A 21,650-nucleotide genomic window follows, 5' to 3' on the forward strand; every position below is an offset into this window, starting at 1 on the left:
CCCACAGGAAGCTGCCTTTTGTCTGTGGGTACGAAGAGTTTCTCTTAAAGAGACATGTGGGAGACAGTTTTTGATTCAGAAGTATTTTGTTTTAAGCTTGTGTTCTTTGGCTCAGAAACTAACTTTCACTCAAGACTTCTCAGACTTAGATTCAATCCTCACCTTATGCCACTTTTGTATTACTAATAATAATTAATATTCAGTAATACATTTAACAAAATATCATTTATTTGATAATCCATAATATTCCCCAAGTTATCATACATCTAGGCAATGATTCATTAATAATTGAGCACAAAGGTGAACATGATAATTAATCTATTGTGCCACTATCAGTTACTCTTCCTCCCATCCAAGGTCCCAGGCACTTGCTTTGTTCTCTTCTCTGGATTCTGTCCATCCTCTTTCTCTCCTGCCCCTTCTCCTCCAGTCCCAGGTGCTGGGCTCTGACCCTCTTCACCTTGGTTGCATAGTTCTCCTCTATCTCTCTTAGCATGCTTAGGTAATGCTCTTTTCTGTGGTTTGGCCTGTTTGAATAATATTCTTCGCCCTGGTTTGGATTGGTTGGATGATGCTACTCTCTCTGGTCCAGCCTGGCTGGATGTTGCATCCCTCACAGGCATGGCCTGGTTGGACAATGCATCCTTCACTGGCATGGCCTCGTTGGATGATGCATCCTTCACTGCCATGGCCTGGCTGGGTGATGCACCACTCACTGGCATGGCCTGGCTGGATGATGCAAGACTCACTGGCATGGCCTGGCTGGATGATGCAAGACTCACTGGCATAGCCTGGCTGGATGATGTAAGACTCACTGGCATGGCCTGGCTGGATGAAGCACCCATCACCGGCATGGCCTGGTTGGTTGGGGTTCCTGTCAATAGTCTGGTCAGGATGGGTGCTCTAACCGTCACTGGCAAGGACTGGCTGGATGAATCACAACTCACTGGCAAGGCCTGGCTGGATGATTCACCACTCACTGGCATGGCCTGGCTGGTTGGTGTTCCTCTCATTTGCCTGGCCTGGAGGCATGATGCACACCTCTGTGGAAAGTCCTGGTTGTGTAGTGCTCCTCCCATTGTACTTGCCACGGTGAATGCTACCAGGGACAAATTACACTCATTGCATCCTGTCCATGACAGCACTTCCTCTCGATGACAATTAAACCACATCTGAAAAGCAAGGGAAGTATTTAATATTTTTTAGAAATCTTTCATACTTTTAAAGGTGCTTAATTTATATATTTAATATGCATAGTATAATATATATGGTTTTCTTTTTCAATCCAAGGTTTCTCTGTGTTACCCTAGCTGTTATAGAATTCACTCTGTAGACCAAGGTAGTCAAAAATACACTAAGAAAACCTTTCTCAAAAAAAAAAAAAAAGGGCGGGGGAATCCAAGATGGCGGTGAGCAGTGTGGCCCGAGTTAGATGCTCTGGTAAACACTTCAGGGAATTGCACAGAATTCTGAACCAGGAACACCGAGGCCCCCAATCAACTGCAACAGGAGTGCTCCACGGTTCGAAGGGACCAGGGTAAAGAGGACCTACATGCCCCTGCACGCGAGAGGCGCGCTGATTTTCTCGGACTGGAGCAGCAGCGGTGGCGGTGGCGGCAGCAACAGCGGCAGCAGCAGCGGCAGAGGCTGCAGTGGCGGCGGCTGAGGTTTCCAGCACGGAGCCCTCCGGCAGAGGCGATTGGTGTGGTGGCCAGTGGTAGTTTCTGTGGGAGAGGGGACTCTGGGCAGGATCTGGGCTGTGCTGCATGATTTGGGCTCCATGATCCAAGCTCAACTTGGCTCATGGCTTTTGACCTGAGTCCCAAACGGGACTTGGTGCGCAGTTAGGATGCTGTGATCCAAGCTCAGCTCAAGGCCCGCTTCAACTGCAGAGATGCTAGCTGAGCTCAGTGAGCAGTTCTGCTGGAGACGTTAGCTCAGCTCAGTGCGCAGTTTTGCTGGACACGCTAGCTCAGCTCAGCACATAGTTCCACCAGAGAGGCATGCTGAGCCCAGCGCGCAGTTCCGGCCCAGAGTCCCTAGCTGGACTTGGCAGGCAGGTTGGGCCCAGAGACTCTAGCTGAACTTTACATGCAATCGCAGCCCTGAGACTCTGGCTGGACTCTACGCACAGTTTAGGCCCCCAATCCCTGGCTGAATTAAGCACAGGGTGAGTCCAGAGCCCCTGGCTGAGCTCAGTGCGCAATTCTGCTCCTGAGACTCTTGTGGAGTTCAGCTTGTGGTTTGGGGCCAGAGCCTCAAACTGCACTTGGTGGGCAGTTGGGTCCAGAGACTCTAGCTGAGCTTTTGGCAGCTCCTGGCTTGGAGGCGCTGGTTGGACCCTGTTTGCAGTTTGGGTCCAGAATTCTGGTTGAGCTTGGTGGGAGGTTCAGGTCCTGTGATTATAACTGACCATGGCATGCACTTTGGACACAAAGACCCTAGCTGAGCTTGGCGCACAGTCCCAGCCTGGAAACTCTGGCTAGACTCTGCATGCATTGTGGACCCAGAGTCCCTAGCTGAGCTCAGCAGACAGTTCACGCCATGAGAATCTAGCGGAGCTTGACTCGTGGTTCGGGCCCAGTGTCCCTAGCTGGTCTTGGCAGGGGACCAAGAAGGCTGTGGACACTTTGACCTGGCCCAACACACATTCAGAGACACAGAATGATTGCAAAACCCACATTACACGGGAGCTCAGGATCACTGGCTGTGAGAGTCTAAAACGACAGAGCTAGCCTCCTGCCATCCACACCAGTGAAGCATCAGAGCTTCCGGCCTAGGGAAGTTGTGAAAAACAGGTGAATCTATCATCAGACTCCCCCCCACAAAACTCTGGAAGCCTCCCAACAAAAGCAGAGATGGCAAGATATCTAACGGACAGCCTAAAAGCATAAGCAAAAACCCCAAAACAATATGATGTCTCCAGATCACAGCTATCCCAAAGAAAACAACCCAGAGAACTCAAACATAACGGAAATACAAGAAAATGACGTCAAATCCTTAGTAATGAGGATGATAATGGAGGAAACAAATAAAATTCGTAATCAAATACAGGAAGACACAGCCAATCAGGTATGAAACATAAAAGAAGCACATGGAGCAGAACTGGAAAATTTTCAGGAAAAAACAAACAACCAGATGAAAGAAATCAATAAAACGGTTCAAGCTCTGAAGACCTATAAAGAGGCAATGGAAGAAGCTCAGGAATATACAAACAATCAGATGAAAGAAATAAAAAAATCAGTTCAAAATCTGAAGATGAAAATGGATTCAATGATAAACACACAGACAGAAGAAAAATGAGAACGTAAGACCTCAGAGAAGAAGGCGAGCAACACAGAGGTGAGCTTTTCTAAAAGAATCCAAGAGATGAAGGAACGAATCTCAGGTCTAGAAGATACAATCACAGATCTTGAAGCAACCATTAAAGAAAACGCTAAATCTGGGGAAATCCTGAAACAAAACGTCCAAGAAATCAAGGACACCATGAAAAGAAGAAATCTGAGGACAACAGGCATTGAAGAAAGAGAAGATATCAGACTCCAAGGCCCAGAAACTATTCTCAACAAAATCATAGAAGAAAATTTCCCCAATCTAAAGAAAGAGATGCAGATAAACATACAAGAGGCCTACAGAACACCAAATAGAATAGACCAGAAAAGAAAAACTGCCCATCAGATAATAATCAAAACACGAATCATACAGAAGAAAGAAAAATATTAAAAGCTGCAAGGGAAAAGGGCCAAATAACATTTAATGGCCAACCTATCAGAATTACACCTGACTTCTCAGCAGAGACCATAAAAACCAGAAGGGCCTGGACAGAGATCTTGCAAACCCTAAGAGACCACAGATGCCAGGCCAGACTACTTTACCCAGCAAAACTATCAATAACCATTGATGGAGAAAACAAAATATTCCATGACAAAAACAAATTCAAACAGTACCTATCCACAAATCCAGCTTTACAGAAGGTACCAGAAGGAAAACTCCATCCCAAAGGGACAAGCTACAACCAAAACTACTCAGGAAATAGATAACTATACCATGGCAAAAACACAACTACACAATGCTCTACTGGAACAAACATCAAAATTAAGACTCTTAACAGTCACCGGTCATTAATATCTCTCAACATCAATGGTCTCAATTCTCCAATAAAAAGACACAGACTAACTGAATGGATGCATAAACAAGATCCAACATTCTTCTGCATTCAAGAAACACATCTCACACATAATGATAGGAATTACCTCAGGGTAAAAGGTTGGAAAAAATATTCCAAGCAAATGATCACAAGAAGCAAGCAGGCTTAACCATTTTAGTATCTAACAAAACAGACTTTCAACCAAAATTAATAAAAAGGGATGAGGAAGGACACTTCATACTCATCAAACGTAAAGTCAAGCAAGATGACATCACAATTCTGAACATCTATGCTCCCAATACAACAGCACCCACATCCGTAAAATATCTGCCTATGAAGCGTAAACCACACATCCATCCCTATACAATAATAGTGGGGGACTTCAACACCCCACTCTCACTGAAGAGTAGGTCATTGAAGCAGAAACTAAGCCGAGAAATAACATCATTAACCAATGCCATGAATCAAATGGATCTAACAGATATCTACAGAACTTTTCACCCAAACAAGAAGGAATATACCTTCTTCTCGGCACCCCATGGAACCTTCTCCAAAATTGATCACATCGTAGGTCACAAAGCAAGCCCCAACAGATACAAGAGGATTGAAATAATACCTTGTATCCTATCATATCACCATGGTCTTAGGCTGCAATTCAACAACAACAGAAATAACAAAAAGCCTACACCTACGTGAAACTAAACAACTCTCTGCTAAATGACACCTGGGTCAGGGAAGAAATAAAGAAATCAAGGAGTTCCTGAAATTCAATGAAAATGAAGGAACAACATACCCAAATTTGTGGGATACATTGAAAGCAGTGCTAAGAGGAAAATTCATAGCACTAAGTGCCTTTAAAAAGAAATTGAAAACACCACACATAAGAATCTTAATGACACAATTGGAAGCCATAGGAAAAAAAGAAGCTGAAACACCCAAAAGGAGTAGACATCTGGAAATAATCAAACTCAGGGCTGAAATTAACAAATTAGAAACTAAGAAAACAGTCCAAAGAATCAACAAAACCAAGAGCTGGTTCTTTGAGAAAATTAACAAGATAGACAAACCATTAGCCAAACTAACTAAAAGGCAGAGAGACAGTATCCAAATCAACAAAATCAGAAATGAAAAGGGAGACATAACAACAGACACTGAAGAAATACAAAGAATCATAAGATCCTACTTTGAAGGCATATATGCCACAAAATTTGAAAATCTAAGGGAAACGGACCATTTTCTTGATCAATTTCACTTGCCAAAATTGAGTGAAGGACAGATAAACAAGCTAAATAGTCCCATTTCCCCTACAGAAATAGAAGAAATCATTGATAGTCTCCCAACCAAAAAAAGCCCAGGGCCAGATGGTTTGAGTGCAGAATTGTACCAGACCTTCAAGGTTGTGCTAATAACGATACTCTTCAAGCTACTCCAAAAGATAGAAATGGATGGAACATTACCAAATTCATTCTATGAGGCCATAGTCACATTGATACCTAAACCTCACAAAGACCCAACAAAGAAAGAGAATTTCAGACCAATTTCTCTTATGAACATTGATGCAACAATGCTCAATAAAATACTTGCAAAACAAATACAAGAACACATCAAAGATATCATTCGCCATGACCAGGTAGGCTTCATTTCAGGCATGCAGGGATGGTTTAATATACCGAAATCCATCAATGGAATCCACATTATAAACAAAATGAAAATAAGAAACCACATGATCATTTCCTTAGATGCAGAGAAAGCATTTGATAAAATCCAACACCCATTCATGCTTAAAGTTTTGGAGAGATTGGGGATACAAGGCACTTTCCTCAACATAATAAAAGCTATATACAGCAAGCCAAAATCAAATTAAATGATGAGATACTCAAGGAAAGTCCTCTAAAATTGGGAACAAGGCAAGACTGCCCACTCTCTCCATATCTCTTTAATATAGTCCTCGAAGTTCTAACCAGAGCAATAAGACAACAAAAGGAGATCAAGGGGATCCAAATGGGAAAGGAGGAGGTCAAATTATCCCTATTTGCAGATGATATGATAGTGTATATAAGTGACCCTCAAAATTCCACCACAGAACTCCTACAGCTGATAAACACCTTCAGTAAATTGGCTGGATACAAGATTAATTCATAAAAGTCTGTAGCCTTCCTATACACAAATGACAAGCTTGCAGAGGAAGAAATTAGGAAAACTACACCCTTCACGTTAACCATAGCAATATAAAATATTTAGGAGTTACTCTAACCAAGCAAGTGAAAAACTTGTTTGGAAAAAAATTTCAAAACTCTGAAGAAAGAGATTGAAGAAGACATGATAAGATGTAATGATCTTCCTTGCTCATGGATCAGGAGAATTAACATAGTGAAAGTGGCCATCTTACCAAAAGCAATTTACAAATTCAATGCAATCCCTATCAAAATACCTACACAATTTTTTAAAGACATTGAACATTCAATTCTGAACCTCATACGGAAAAACAAAAAAACCAGAATAGCTAAAACAATCTTATACAATAAAAGATCCTTCAGAAGAGTCTCCATACCTGATCTGAACCTGTACTATAAAGCAACAGCAATTAAAACCGCATGCTACTGGCACAGCAACAGGCTGGTTGATCAATGGAATCGAATCAAAGACCCAGATATGAATCCACACACATATGGTCACTTCATTTTTGACAAAGGAGCCAAATCCATGCAATGGAAAAAGGATAGCATCTTCAACAAATGGTGCTGGTCTAACTGGATATCTATATTTAAAAAAATGCAACTGGACCCATATTTGTCACTTTGTACAAAACTTAAATCCAAGTGGATCAAAGACCTCAACATGAAACTAGAGACACAAAGTCAGATAGAAGAAAAAGTGGGGAAGAGACTGGAACACATTGGCTCAGGAGACAATTTCCTGAACAGAACACCAACAGCCCAGGCCTTGAGGTCAACAATTAATAAATGGGACCTCATGAGGCTGAGAAGCTTCTGTAAGGCAGGAGACACTGTCAAGAGAACAAAGTGACAGCCTACAGACTGGGAAAAGATCTTCACCAACCCTACATCTGACAAAGGTCTAATATCCAAAATATATTTTTTAAAAACTCAGGAAATTAAATACCACCAAACCATATAACCCAATTGAGAAATGGGGATTGGGACTAAACAGAGAATTTTCAACAATGGAATATCAAATGGTTGAGAAACACTTAAAGAAATCTTCATCCTCCTTAGTCATCAAGGAAATGCAAATCAAAACAACTCTGAGATTCCATTTTACACCCATCAGAATGGCTAAGATAAAAAATTCAAGTGACACCACATGCTGGCAAGGATGTGGAGAGAGAGGAACACTCCTTCATTGCTGGTGGGAATGCAAACTAGTACAGCCACTTTGGAAATCTATCTGGTGCTATCTCAGAAAAATGGGAATAGGGCTTCTGCAAGACCCAGCTATCCCACTTCTTGGAATATACCCAGAAGATGCTCCAGCACACAACAAGAAAATTTGCTCAACCATGTTCATAGCAGCCTTATTCATAATAGCCAGAACATGGAAACAGCCTAAGTGTCCCTCAGTAGAAGAATGGATAAAGACACTGTGGTACATTTACACTATAGAATACTACTCAGCTATTAAAAACAAGGAATTCCCGAAATTTGAGGACATACGGATTGAACTACAAATGATCATAATGAGTAAGTTAACCCAGAAGCAGAAAGACTCAAATTGTGTATACTCACTTATATCTGCATTCTAGCCCAAGGGGCATGCCCCATGAAAGTCTTCACTAACCAGGAAACTGGGACAAAGGGGAGGACATCCTATGGGGACTCTAGATGAGAGAAGCATGGATGAATTGCAAAGTTGAAGGATCCAGAGGATCCTAGAAACCTACACGAAGAACATTATGATAGGCAGATTTGGGCCAAGGGGTCCCGATCAAACTATAGCACCAGCCAAGGACAATACCGGCCATAAACTTCAAACTCCTACCCAGATCTAGGCAATGGACAGGACATTCTCCACAGTTGAGTGGAGAGTGGGGTCTAGCTTTCACACGTACTCTGGTGCCTCATATTTGACCAAGTCCCCTTAATGGGGAGACCTGGTGGCACTCAGAGGAAGGATAGCAGGTTACCAAGAAGAGACTTGATACCCTATGAGCATATACAGGGGGAGGAAGTCCCCCTCAGTCACAGTCATAGGGGAGGGGAGTAAGGGGGAAATGGGAGGGAGGGAGGAATGGGAGGATACAAGGGTACAAGGATACAAGGATACAAGGATAACCATTGAGATGTAGTATGAATAAATTAATAAAATTTTTTTAAAAAGAAAAGTAAAAAAAACATAAAAAGGAAGAAAAAAGACAGGAAGGAAGGAAGAAAAAGTGCCATTTACCCTGTGAGCTTAGAGCCAGCCCTACATTCACAATGGAGATCTTGTATTTATAATCCTCTAGGGAGCCTTAATTTATCTCAAAAAATGAGTGGTTATGAAAATAAATCACCCATTCCTTTGTAGAATCCATTCCTGAACAATACCTCTGCCAAAAAACAAGAAGTGTTTAAAGAAAACAGCGCAAGGAACAACAGCCCTCACCATTAAGTCAAGCACCGAGATCCCAGAGGAAGAAGTAACACTATATACATTTGAGGCCATCCTGGTCTGCAGAGTGAATCGCAAGACAACCAAGGCTACACAGAGAAACTCTGTCTCAAAAAAAGAAAAGAGTCGCCTTAGACATGTCAGTCATTCTCTCATTATAGCAAAAGGGAGTGGAACTCAAGAGATGGCTTGGTGGTTAAGTGCACTTGCTGTTCTCACAGAAAACCCAGATTCATTCTCAGAATCCGCCGCCTGCAACTCTGCCTCCATGGGAAATGACAGACTACTGTAGCATCCTCAGGCACCAGGCATGTTTGTTCCACATACAGAGAAGGAGGTGTGCACACATACACATGAATCATTTTTACAAATTAAAAGACCAGAACAAAACAAAGCCCACAAGAAACCCTGGACTAGGTGACAACCCTGAGAGACACTCCATACACAAACCTCCACCACGGTGACATCAAGCTGGAGTCTTGAAGCCAATTCCTGGATTTCCTGCTGTTCTGGAAACATGGATCTGAGGAAGGCACGTTGCAGTGCCCGGGTTTGTTCACCACTGACTATGACAGAGAACGCCCAATTATGTTGTGGCTGTCCTGTTGAGGGAAGAGGCAAGAGCACTTTCATTTTGAATTGTTTACTACCCAAAGCTGAAGCATAGCCACCACCTTAACATTTAAAATTTGTGATGATGTTGTTTTCCTTTTCATGACTTCACAGGGTTTCTCTGTGTAGCCTTGCCTGTTCCAGAACTCTCTCTCAGTACATCAGGCTTGGAAAGGTTGTTTTTATCTCCTGAGATGTGGGCATGAGATGAGAGCTATACCCAAGCTTTATGAGCACATGCCTTGGGCTGAGCCCAGAGTGTTTTTTATCTGACTATCCCAAGCCTAGGCTGGAAGCTTCTAGCCTCCAAACAATCTCACCTTCTGCATACCCTGACCTGAAGGCTGCAGCTTTCATCCTCCATTTGCTAAGCTAAACCTACAATGTTTTAGGCCTCTGAGACTTACTGCTGAATAAGCTCCCACTTTCTGCTTCTCTCTGAACACTGGCTGGCTGATTCCATTCAGCTGTTCTGGCTCAAAAGGCCTCTCCTAGCTCAGGGATTCAATCTGGCTTCTCTCTGCTTATCACTATACTGCTCTGCTTAGAAAAACTGCCTCTGATGTCTGCCGCACTCAACTACACCAAACTCTACTGTACCCAGGAGCTCTACTGTAATACCTTCCAGAACTCTTCCAGAACTCCCTTATTCTTTCACATTCTGCTCTGTATTCTTATGAGAATTGCTCAGAGCCTATCTTTGACTCATTGTGTCAAATCTTTCTCTGATCTGTCACTTTCACTGTCCCTCAATAGACCTCAGTGTTTGGAATCAAAGGTGTGTACTGAATTTAAGCCAGATGGATCAAAGGTGTGTACTAAGCACATATCTGTGTTCCAGGAGATTGACACTGATCTAGGTCTTTTGAGATGATCCTGTTGTAGAGCATTCTTTTTGCTGGACCCAAATTCCTCTCTAAGAGCCTGCAGGTGGCACATGCCTGTAATTTCAGTACTTGGGGAGGCAGAGGCAGGTAGACCTTGTGAGTCCAACACAAACCTGGTCTACAAAAAGAATCCAGGACAGCCAAGGCTACACAAAGAAACCATGTCAGGAAAACAACAACAAAATTCCTCTACAAGGCTAGCCTCAATCTCAGAGGTCCAGTGCTGGGTGGAAAGGTCTGGAACACCATGCCCTGGTATTTTTTTTAATTCTTAAGTTACATTTATATGTTTATTTTCCGTGTCTATGCTCATGAACCACAGCACACATGTAGAGATCAGAACACAAGATCAAGGAATAGAGTCTCCCCTTCTGCTATGTGGGTCCTAGCGATTGAACTCAGGTCATCAAGCTTTATTGGCAGCACCTTTACTCACAAGCTATCCTGACCCTTCTATAGTTAAGTATCCCAATGTGGACAGAGCATGGTGGACACATGCCAGTAACCACCGCATTAGGGCGGCTGAAGCAGGCATATCAAATTAAGTATGTGAGCAGTAATCAAAAAAGTATTGAACACCTCCAGCCATCAGGCAAATGCAAATAAAGACAAGAAAGGGATGAACACATGGCTTAACAGTGTTTAACAATACCTACCGCCCTTGTAGAGGACCAGAGTTCAGTTCACATCCCTGACAGTGAGTCACCTATACTGCCTGCCTTTTTCAGCCTCCAAATGCACTGTAATCTCACACACACTTTGCGCAGACATTCATGTTAACATAGTTTAAAAAAATGATCAATTTGGGCCCCCCAAGAGAAGCAAACACCCTACCAACTGAGCTACTTTCTGCTCTTACAGAAGAGCCCAGTTTGCTTCCCAGCACCTACAAGTGCCTCAGAACCATCCATGACTCTGTGAGCGTTGGATCTGATGCCCTTTCTGACCTCCTTGGACACATCACATATGTGGTGCACAGACAGAGATGTAGGCAAACACTCCTATGCAGAAATGTAATGATACAGTTCATTGCCCACTTGATTACATGTAGAATCAACTAAAACCCAAGCAACTGGGCACACCTGTGAGGGTTTTATTTTTTGCTCAATTACTAGAGATACAAGGTCCATCCTACTTCTATCTCCTTGAAAACCCAACTTGCCCAGCCTGTGGTCATAGTAGACACCTTTAATCCCCTCCCTCTGGAGCCAGAGGCAGACAGATATTGTGAGTTCTGTGTAACTACTCACTGTAGTTCTGGCTGACGTGGAACTTGTACAAATGCTCCTAGCTCTGCCTCCCAGGCACTGTAATTAAATATGTGTGCCACCACACCCAGCTGATAATCTAAAAGAAAGAAAGAAGGGAGGGAGTGAGGGAGGGAGGGATACAAGGTAGAAAGGAAGAAAATGCGCTGGTGAGGGTCGGAGGGAAAGTTACTCATACAGCCTCATTGTACATGGAAAATGGTATGACCATTACAGACACCAGTCTGGATATTCCTCAGAATGTAAAATTACAATGACAACCCCTCAGCATATATCTAGAAACATTGAAATCAGAAGGCCAGACAGTTACCTGAGCACCCATTTTGACTGTGTCCTTATTCACAGCAGCCAAGAGGTGGAATCAGCCTAGATGTCCATCAGTGAGCCAGACTCATTAACTTCACATTCCTCTCCTCTGAGAGAGGTAAATTAACAATAATAATAACATTGCAGCGCATTGTGGCCCATACTGTTAATCCCAGAACTCAGTAAGCAGAGGCAGGTGAATCTATCAGAGTTTGAGGCCAACCTGGTCTGCAGAACAAGTACCAGGACACTCAGGGCTACATAGAGGCTGTCTTGCCCACATCAAAAAAAAGGGGGAAAGAAAGAAAGATAGAAAAAAAGAAAGAAAAAGACAAAAGCACCAATAGATAGAGGTGGAAGGTGTCTTGGATATTTTAATTAAGGAGAAAATATGATCCAATGTGTATAAAAAACATCAAACACATTATTTTGTACAATTACTATAGGCCAATAGCTATTACAATTGTTTTTTTAATTGTGATGCAGGAGAGGGAAGGTGTGTTTGCTTGTTTGGATAGAGTGTCTTTGTGTCGCCATGCCCATCCTGGAACTAGCTCTGTAGACTAGGCTGGCTTCCAACTCAGGGATTTGCATCCCTTGCCTTGGGAGTGCTTTAAGAGCCCTTGCTGCTCTTACAGTGGACCCCAATTCTTCTCCCAGCACCCACAGGTGCCAGTTTACAACCTTAGCTCTAAAAGCACCAGTATAGATCTCATCCTGTTCTTGCAAAGAAGTTCAGTGTAGGTCCCAGCACCCAAGACTTCTGACTCAAGGACTCCTCACCCTCATCTGGTCTCCAGGAATATATGAAATTCCCCAAAACAGACACATACTGGAAGTTAGTTAAAATGATGGAAAGACACCTGCAGCATGGCTCAGCAATGCAATCCTTACACAGTAGGCAAAAGGAACAGAAAATGACAACACAGTACCACAAGTTTTGGAGGACGGGGGAAAAAGAAATCAATAGCCCCATGGGATCTCGCTGTGGAACCCCGAGAGAATTTGGACCTTTCTCATCTTGGACCAGTCGCAGTTGTTGCACCCAAGCCTGGCTCCTGCCCCGCCCTCACCTGACATCGTGTCTCTCTGTGGTTTATTACTGGATCAGTCCTGTGCTTCAGAACCCCAAGACTTGCAATTTAAACAAAATTATATCTCGATCATCAGGCCCCTGCCTAAAATCTCCCTAATCCAGAAGGAATAATCCTTTTCAGTGCACTCTGTACAAAAAAATCTGTTTCTTTACCTAGGACCCTGAGGTGGGGAGAAAAATCCTAACCAGCAAGGGGGAGGCGTGGTGGGGCATGCCTTTAACCCCAGCACTCAAGGAGGCAGAGGCACCTGGGTCATTGTGAGTTGAAGGCCAGCCTGGTCTACAAATTGAATTCCAGGACAGCCAAGGCTACAAACAGAGACCATGCCTCAGGGGGAAAAAAAGAAAAAATGAATTTAAGAGGCTCATGACATGGTGAAGCCAGAAAAACCACACTAAGCCAAAAAAAAATCTGTTTTTCAAGATGAAGTCAATACCTAGGACTTCAGGTGTTACTTCATACAGTGAAAGTGGGAGCCACTAAAATACAACTCACCTGAGCTCCAACAAGAGTTAAAACAAACTTACAAAATGAGGCACAGTGGTGTCAGCCTGTAATCCCAGGATCGCACAGGTGGAGGTAGAAGAACTAGTTTCAGGCCAGCTTCACCAACACTGAATGTTTGAAGCCAGCCTGCTACATGCTACCCTGTTTCTAAGTTAACCCTGACAGCCAGGCACTGCAGGGCTCATTTTTTGTTTTGTTTGTTTGTTTGGTTTGGTTTTTTTGAGACAGGGTTTCTCTGTGTAGTGCTGGCTGTCCTGGAATCACTTTGTAGACCAGGCTGGCCTCGAACTCACTTCTAATCCAGAACTTGAGAAGCAGATGCAGAGGAATCTCTCTGTATTCTAAGTAGGACTGGTCTACGTATGGAGTTCCAGGATAGACAGTCGTATATGAGACTCTATTTTTAAAAAAACCACAAACATACATGCATACATACATACATACATACATACATATGTACACACACAGAGACACATATGTATTTATCTGCTTATCAAGTAGACGGACAGGTGCCCAGATAATTTATGTTTCCAGAAATGAGATCTGGTTTCACACAGTCCTGTCTCCCATGAACTCAGCCACAGGCAGCAGGAAGATGCAGGGGACTGCCTCTGCAGCCTTGAACACAGCCATGTGAGGACCCTTTGGTACAAATTTTGGCCATAGCAACTAATATCCCAAAGACAGAAATGATGGTGGAATTCAGAATGCTTGTCCCAAAGCCTGTGGACACAGGGCAGCTGTTACTGAGGTGGGGAGGCAATCTAGTGGGCACAGCCACAGGGGCCCCAAGAGAACGCTTTACTTGGGAAAACTGAGGCCCATGATAACTCACCTCAGGCTAAAGCTACAACAGCTCCCACCAGCTGCTATTTTTTATGTGTATCTGAGTCTCTGTCATGTCCTGTTTTCTGGTGCCCACAGAGGGCATAGGATACCCTGGGATTGAATTTACAAGCAACCATGAGCCACCATATGGATGCTGGGATCCAAATCAGGGCCTTCTTACAGAGCTGTAGGCTATACACATGTCACTCAAACAACATGTTTTGGTTGTTTGTTTGGGCTTTTTTTTTTTAAGCAGAGGGTCTCTGTGTAATTCTGGATGTCCTAGAATTGGCTCTGTAGACCAGGCTGGCCTCAAACTCACAGAGGTCTCCCTGACTCTTCCTCTTGAGTGCTGGCATTAAAGGCTTCCACCACCAACCATCACCTGACAAGTGTTAGGCTTCCTGAAACAGGGTCTCACTACACAGTCCTCCAAATGGCACCTGCAAATCGCCAGTCCTTGTCATGAGCCTGAAGTCACTGTGACTTTGAGGAACAGCAGAGCCTTGAAAGTAGGTCCCAGGGGCTAGAGAGATGGCTCAGCGGTTAAGAGCACTGACTGCTCTTCCAAGGTCATGAATTCAATTCCCAGCAACCACATGGTGGCTCACAACCATCCACAATGAGATCTGGTGCCCTCTTCTGGCATGCAAGTGTACATGCAGGCAGGACACTGTATACATAATAAATAAATAAATATTTTTTAAAAAAAGAAAGCAGATCCCAAACAACCCCAGAACTAAAGAAAGAAAGGCTATCTCCTGAGAAACTGCTTTTCCCCTCAAGCATATACACCCTGCTAAATCGATGGCTGATACACACATCTAAGTGTACACACACACACACACACACACACATGTCGATGTCGCTCCCGTCCAGCAGGAAAGACACTAACACCGGAACTCTTTTTGTAGCAGTTTTATTTAGGATCCTGGAGTGACCCCGGGAAAAGTTCCCACAGAACCTTTATAGTGTGCCTGTCCTATCAGAAACTGTCACGTCGTCACTCTTGGTTGGTGTATTCGGATCACGCCACCTCCAGCTATGCCTTGTTCAGATCACGCTACCTCAGGCCATGCCTTCAGGCATGTGCATATGGGGGGCTTGCTCACTGCGCATGCGCATAAGGTTTACTCACTACGCGTGCGCAAAAAGGGGCACACTGAGCATGCGCAAAAGGAGGAGCATTGCACCGGGGAAGCAGCAGGGGGTGCTGCTATCTGTGGCTCTACACACACACACACACACACACACACACACACACACACACACACACCTTTAAAACAAGAATGATGAGACCCAGAGGATGAGTTTCCACTCTTATACTCAGCCTGCCCAGTGTGTCTGTGTCAAATCCCATCATGTTTTACCTCTATTTAGTATCTAGAGACAGTGGTAGAGCCTAGTATGTTGTTGTGCTGGGACTCCCAGAAATGTTTTGTTCCCCCAAACTCTTTAAAAAGAATGTTTATATATTTATTTTATGTTTACTAATGCTGTAATTGCATATATATCTACATGCCAGAAGAGGTTATAAGACCCTATTACAGGTGTGTGTGTGTGTGTGTGTGTGTGTGTGTGTGTGTATGTGTGTACACAAGTGTGTATATAAGTCATCTATGTAACAGGGTGTATTTCCTTGAGGGGAAAAGTCTGTTCTCAGTAGAGTGCCTTTCTTGCTTTAGTGCTGCAGTAGTTCAGGATCTGCCTTCAAGGCTCTGCCTTTCCTCAAAGTCAAAGTGACTTCAGGCTTAGGACAATGACTGGAGGTTTGCAGGTGTCCTTTGGAGGGCTAGAACTAGACAGCAGGAAAGCTGACAGTGAGATGTCCCAGTCACTGTGTGTGCCTTTGGTACTATAGTAGGATAGGCTAGGCTATGAATCCCCCACATTTTATACACGTGTTCCTCTCCTAAGTAGCAATATTTTTCTGTACTCTTTCTTTTTGGTCTGTGTGTCAGTTTTCCGCATAGCTTCCTGCTCATCTTGTTTTCTTTCCATCCGTATTTTCATGTGTTTGCATGGGATGATTTAACCAGTTTCCATCCAGAGCAGTCATTACCTGGAAAGACTTCCCAGTCTTCCCTGGCTTCCGGAACTGCATTTCCTGTCCAGCTAACTCCCTGATGCAGGAAAGTTAGAAATACAACCGCCAAGCTAAAATTAAAGAGTAACACCATCCCTCCTGAGGAACCAGAAATCAATGGATATTACCCACTTCTCAGCATGAGCTGCTAGTGCCTGTTTATCCATATAGACATCTCTTCTTGCATGCTCTATGGAGACTCACATGGACCTATTTCCCCTCTTTGAACAGGGATGTTTAGTGTGTGACACCTCTGGTAGCAACTGTAAATGAAAGGATACTCAAAAACCAACTCCTTGCAGGAATATCAGCTGGTGATTGGGATCATGGCTCAGGTGCAGAGGGTTTTCCTAGATCCCACAATGATAGCCTGGGGGTGTAATTCAGTGGCACAGCACCTCCCTAGACTCCCCCAGTGAGGAGAAAGGGACATGGCTCAGTGGGGGAGCCCCTACCTAGAATCCCCAGTGAGGAGTTGGGCGTGTGGCTCAGTGATAGAGGACCTGTGAGGGGCTGGCGTTATATCTCCATAATAGTATACCCAGCTTAATATGCTGGAGACTCTACACTTTAGCCTAAGCAGAGGAGAAATTAATAGAAGGCAATTTATGTACAGTGTTCTGCCGGCAAGTAGGTCTGTACTCCAGAAGAGGGCACCAGATCTCATTATAGAAGGCTGGGAGCCACCATGTGGTTGGTGGGAATTGAACTCAGGACCTCTGGAAGAGCAGCCAGTGCTCTTAACCTCTGAGCCATCTCTCCAGTCCAAAGCCAAGTATCCTAGTGAGTCTTCTATGGCTCTGAAGACCCACCACTACCAAGGCAATTCTGCTCAAAGAAAGCATTTAATTGGGGTAGGCTTGTTTCCTAGAGGCAGGTAGTTTGCAAACTCAGCATGGAGAATGCAGAAGGGGAGCATTCTGGGAACTTCCTTCATTGAAAAATTACAGCTCTGAATTTTGAGGTCTTACTCCAAAGCTATGGATGTGTTTTTAGATCATCACGGACTCTGCCTCAGTAAGGCACCACAGTGAAAGATACTTATCAACGTTTTTGGCATAGTCATCCTTATTTTCACAAATGTGTCTATGTCATGGCCATTTTCTGTAGGTCTATAAAATATGAAGATCACCAAATTATCAATTTTTACATTATCTATCTATAGAATCATATCCCTTTTATTCCTCAGATGTATATTCCTGTGCTAAATTAGACTCATCTGACCATGAGTTGATCAACTAACAATTAACTTGCATTATTTACTTATCCTAAACAGATGGTAATTGCAACTTCAAAAATACTGGAAGGAAACCTTGTACAATCCCTGAGTTGTATGGGTACAATAGCACATACCAGATTGTTCTCTCTCTCTCTCTCTCACTCTCTCTCTCTCTCTCTCTCTCTCTCTCTCTCTCTCTCTCTGTCTCTCTCTGTCTCTCTTTGTCTCTCTCTCTCCCCCTGTGTGTGTGTGTAACAAAATAACTTTTAATTGTATCAATGCATCAACATTTATACCACTGTATTAAAACAACTTCATTTAATATAACAATACCTCTAAGTTGAAGAATAGATAAAATATTCTACCTTTGGTCTTATTACTCCTATAAGATATTTCTATATGCTCCTTTTGTGTTTTCAAGCTCTATCTCAGTACCTTTTTAAAAAAGATTGAGAGAAGAGAGATATCCCTGGGTCTAACCTTTTTTTTTTCTCTCTGAATAAAACCATTGATAACATATAAGCAACGCCCTTTAATCCCAGCACTCGGGAGGCAGAGGCAGGTGGATTGCTGTGAGTTCAAGGCCAGCCTGGTCTACAAAGTTAGTCTAGGACAGCCAAGGCTACACAGAGAGTCTTTGTCTCGAAAAACCAAAAAACCAAACCAAAACAAACCAAAACAAAAAACCTTTATAACTATCTCCAAATGACAATAAACTCCATTTTTTTAACAGAAGGAAGGGTTTGTTTTGGCTTATGGTTCTAGAGGGAGAGCCACAGTGGCTGTGAGAAATGGCAACTGTTACCTAAAGCAGGAAGCAGAGAATTCTCATCTTCAACTACAAAGCACAACAGGCAACTGGATGTGGGGAGATGCTTTTGGCCCTCAAAACCTGCCCTCCTTGATGCACTTCCTCCAGCAAGGCCATCCCACCTCCCCCAAAACTCCTTAATTGGGGACCAGGTGTGCAAATGCCTGAGCCTGGAAGGACCTTGCTTATTTAAACCACCACAACTCAATTTAAGGAAACTGTTTACTTTTTTACATGTACATTTATATTATTACACATCCATACAATAAACGACCATGAGCTTCTATATCCCAAGGAAACAACCAAAAACCAACCCTATCTCCCCTAAGGGAAATGGGTCATTGCTTTCAAGGTTGCTTCTCAATAATTTTTGGACCAGGAATGCCTTTTGGGTAGCCTAAATAAACTTAAAAACATTGGCTAAGTAAGATAGCAATAGTGTTTGTAGTCAAGTCTGTAAATGTTGAGAACACTGACGCTTAATAGACGTCCTGTTTAGAACAGTCTAAAATGCTGGACCAACTGACATCAGCAGCTTTCTTCTCAGCTCTCCTGGGAATGAGCAGGCTGTGGTGAGGGACAGTAACCGCAGCAGTTGAGGATGGAACTTTTGAGTCAGTGTCTCAGCATTCTGCAGGATGAATCTGGTCGGGTCAGATCCAGCATCATCAGTGTCTGGTTCTGAAAACTTGTATTTTCTCACATGTAATATACAGTACTACAATTAATAATATAGTAGATGTGAAAGATGTAAAGCCAGTCTCAGAGCTATTTCCATGTAGTGGGTTCAGCAATGTAAGTTATGTGCGTGTTCTGTAGTTTGAAGTCATTAAATATAGACTGATTTACTTTAGCAGTCTCTTCTTCCTAGGGCTGTTCCATTTGACCTCAGTCAAAAAGGATGTATAATATTACTATGACCAATGAACATACAATCTTTATCATTTTGAAACCAAAACAAGACCCAAAAGTCCTCCTCTGGGCTCTGTGGCAGCTGTTGCATTAGGACAAGCTGCTACCTGCCCCACATGAGATTTCCTCAGGTCTAAAGGGATAAGCTGGCTGGCCAGAGCAATAGAAAAGGCATTACCTTAAAGAATCAATTTTAAACTCTTCTAAGCATCTCTAGGCATCTTGTACATGGGTTTTTATCTTTGTTGTGGCTATTTTCATCCTTCCCTTTTCCCCATATGGAATGGGCAGTTTTTCCTTCATAGCCTTTGTGTTTGGGGACCTAACATAGGTTGGCATGTATTTTGTAACCTCCATAATTCCTTCTGTCTCTTTGTGCTAGGCATGAGCACCACCTGTTCCCCATGATAGTGTCTCAGGTTTAAAGGGAGAAGCAGGCTTCTAAAGCATCCTGACACCTCACCTTAGTCAGCGCCCCACCAAGCACCATGGAACTGAATGCAGGAGGTGTAATTGCCTACACCAGCTCCTCCAGCTCTGCTTCCTGTCACAGCCAGGGTTCTGAGCACAGTTTCCATTCCCTTGCTCATCAATTCTATGTGCATGTACACCTGCATGCCAGAAGAGGGCATCAGATCCCAGGATAGGTGGGTGTGAGCCGCCATGTGCTTGCTGGGAATTGAACTCAGGACCTGTGGAAGAGCAGACAGGGCTCTTAACCACTGAGCCATCATCTCTCCAGCCCCATTAGATATTTTTGGTTTTCGAGACAGGGTTTCTCTGTGTAGCCTTGGCTGTCCTGGAGTGGATTTGTAGACCAGGTTGGCCTTGAACTCACAGTGAACCTCTGCCCCTGCCTCCCGAGTGCTGGGATTAAAGACGTGCATCACCATGCCTATCTTTTGGTTTTTTGTGTGTGTATTTTTTGTTTGTTCGTTGGTTTGTTTGTTTTTGGTTTTGTTTTGTTTTTTAGCCTGGCCTTGACTTTAAACTCATGTGCTGCCTCTGCATCCCTATGCTGGGATTAAAGGCATGTGCCATCATGTCCGGCAAACCCATGAATTTTAGAATACATCTTTGATAAACTCTGCAGCTGAGGGTAATACATGTTTCAGAGTGTCAGCTTTCCCTTTGTGCTAATGACAGTGTTGCTGGGGCCCCTTACCTGCCACAGGTGGTTGGCAGATTTGGATTCTATATGCAGGATGAAGTTATGTTTAGGGAAACCTTGTTACCCTATTAGCATGTCTGTGCCAAGTCCACTTTTTTTCTTGCCCTAAATCACACTACAGGGATTTCTTTCACATTTGAGTTATATAATTTGAAAACATTTTAGTGACTGACCTAGGTACAGGCTTAGAGATTGTGGTAGGAGTGGTAGGAAAAGCTAAAGATTCCTGAACATCCTTACTTTATCCTGGAAAATAAAAATTACCACTGGGAGGCAGAGGCAGGTGGAGCGACGTGAGTTCGAGGCCAGCCTGGTATACAAAATGAGCCCAGGACCACCAAGGCTACACAGAGAAATCCTGTCTAGACAAACCAAAAAAGAAGAAGAAGAAAGGGAAAAGAAAATAACAGGAATAACAGGTACTTGTATTGGGGTTAAAACTACTTTCTGTGTAGTGCTTGGATTACATGAAATGATAGTCATGGAGAACATGCTTTACTATTCTAAGCCTGTTACTTTTGTGACATGCATGCAGAAGGCCTTATTTTGTAGTTTAACTTGGTTGCTACAGCAGGTGAGTATCTTTGATACAGTTAAGAGAGCCTGAAAAAGATGGGTGGTGGTGGCCCACGCCTTTAATCCCAGCACTCAGGAGGCAGAGGCAGGTGCATCACTGTGAGTTCAGGGCCAGCCTGGTCTACAAGGCGAGCCCAGGACAGCCAGGGCTACACAGACATACACTAGGGACCATCGCTGCTGCTTATGTTCAGTGGGTATGGACTTCACGGGATATACAGCATGGTTGGTGAATCCTTTACATTGATAGCATTGTCCTCTTATATATTATTCTAGAATTAACAAATGCATAGTTTTATTCTAATGGGGATAGAAAATTTTTTGCAGTAATACTGAAACAGCAAAGATTATGTTGATTCTTCGTTTTTGCCCTTTACATAAGTGACTTTATAACATGGATCTTTAAAGCAGTTAAGTCTTTGGAAACATGTCACCAGGATGTTAGTATTGCTTGCAATGCTTTATTTGGGGTTACTATATACATGTACACTCTTAAATATAAGCATGTAGATTTGCATTTCGTCTTGTAAATTTTTATTCCAACAAACTCTTCCCATAGTAATGGGAAACAAAAGAAAAGTCTAAGTTTGGGACCACTTGTCCCATTTCGTA

The 21,650-nt window shown here is 43.2% G+C and overlaps 1 protein-coding gene and 1 long non-coding RNA gene across 7 annotated transcripts in view; both read right to left on the reverse strand.

Moving 5' to 3' along the window:
- The window catches only part of LOC311589016 (uncharacterized protein), a 130,712-nt gene that overhangs the window by 85,383 nt on the left and 23,679 nt on the right, over nt 1–21,650 (reverse strand). The gene's annotated exons all lie outside the window — the stretch shown is intronic.
- LOC311589211 lies at nt 1,115–11,861 on the reverse strand. The gene is made up of 3 exons (XR_014776450.1): nt 11,836–11,861; nt 9,209–9,360; nt 1,115–1,172 (listed from the first exon to the last, which is right to left on the reverse strand). It is a non-coding gene; the product is annotated as an uncharacterized lncRNA (long non-coding RNA).

Source organism: Acomys minous, assembly GCF_964271855.1.
Source record: "Acomys minous genome assembly, chromosome: 18".
In the NCBI taxonomy this organism is placed as follows: domain Eukaryota; kingdom Metazoa; phylum Chordata; class Mammalia; order Rodentia; family Muridae; genus Acomys; species Acomys minous.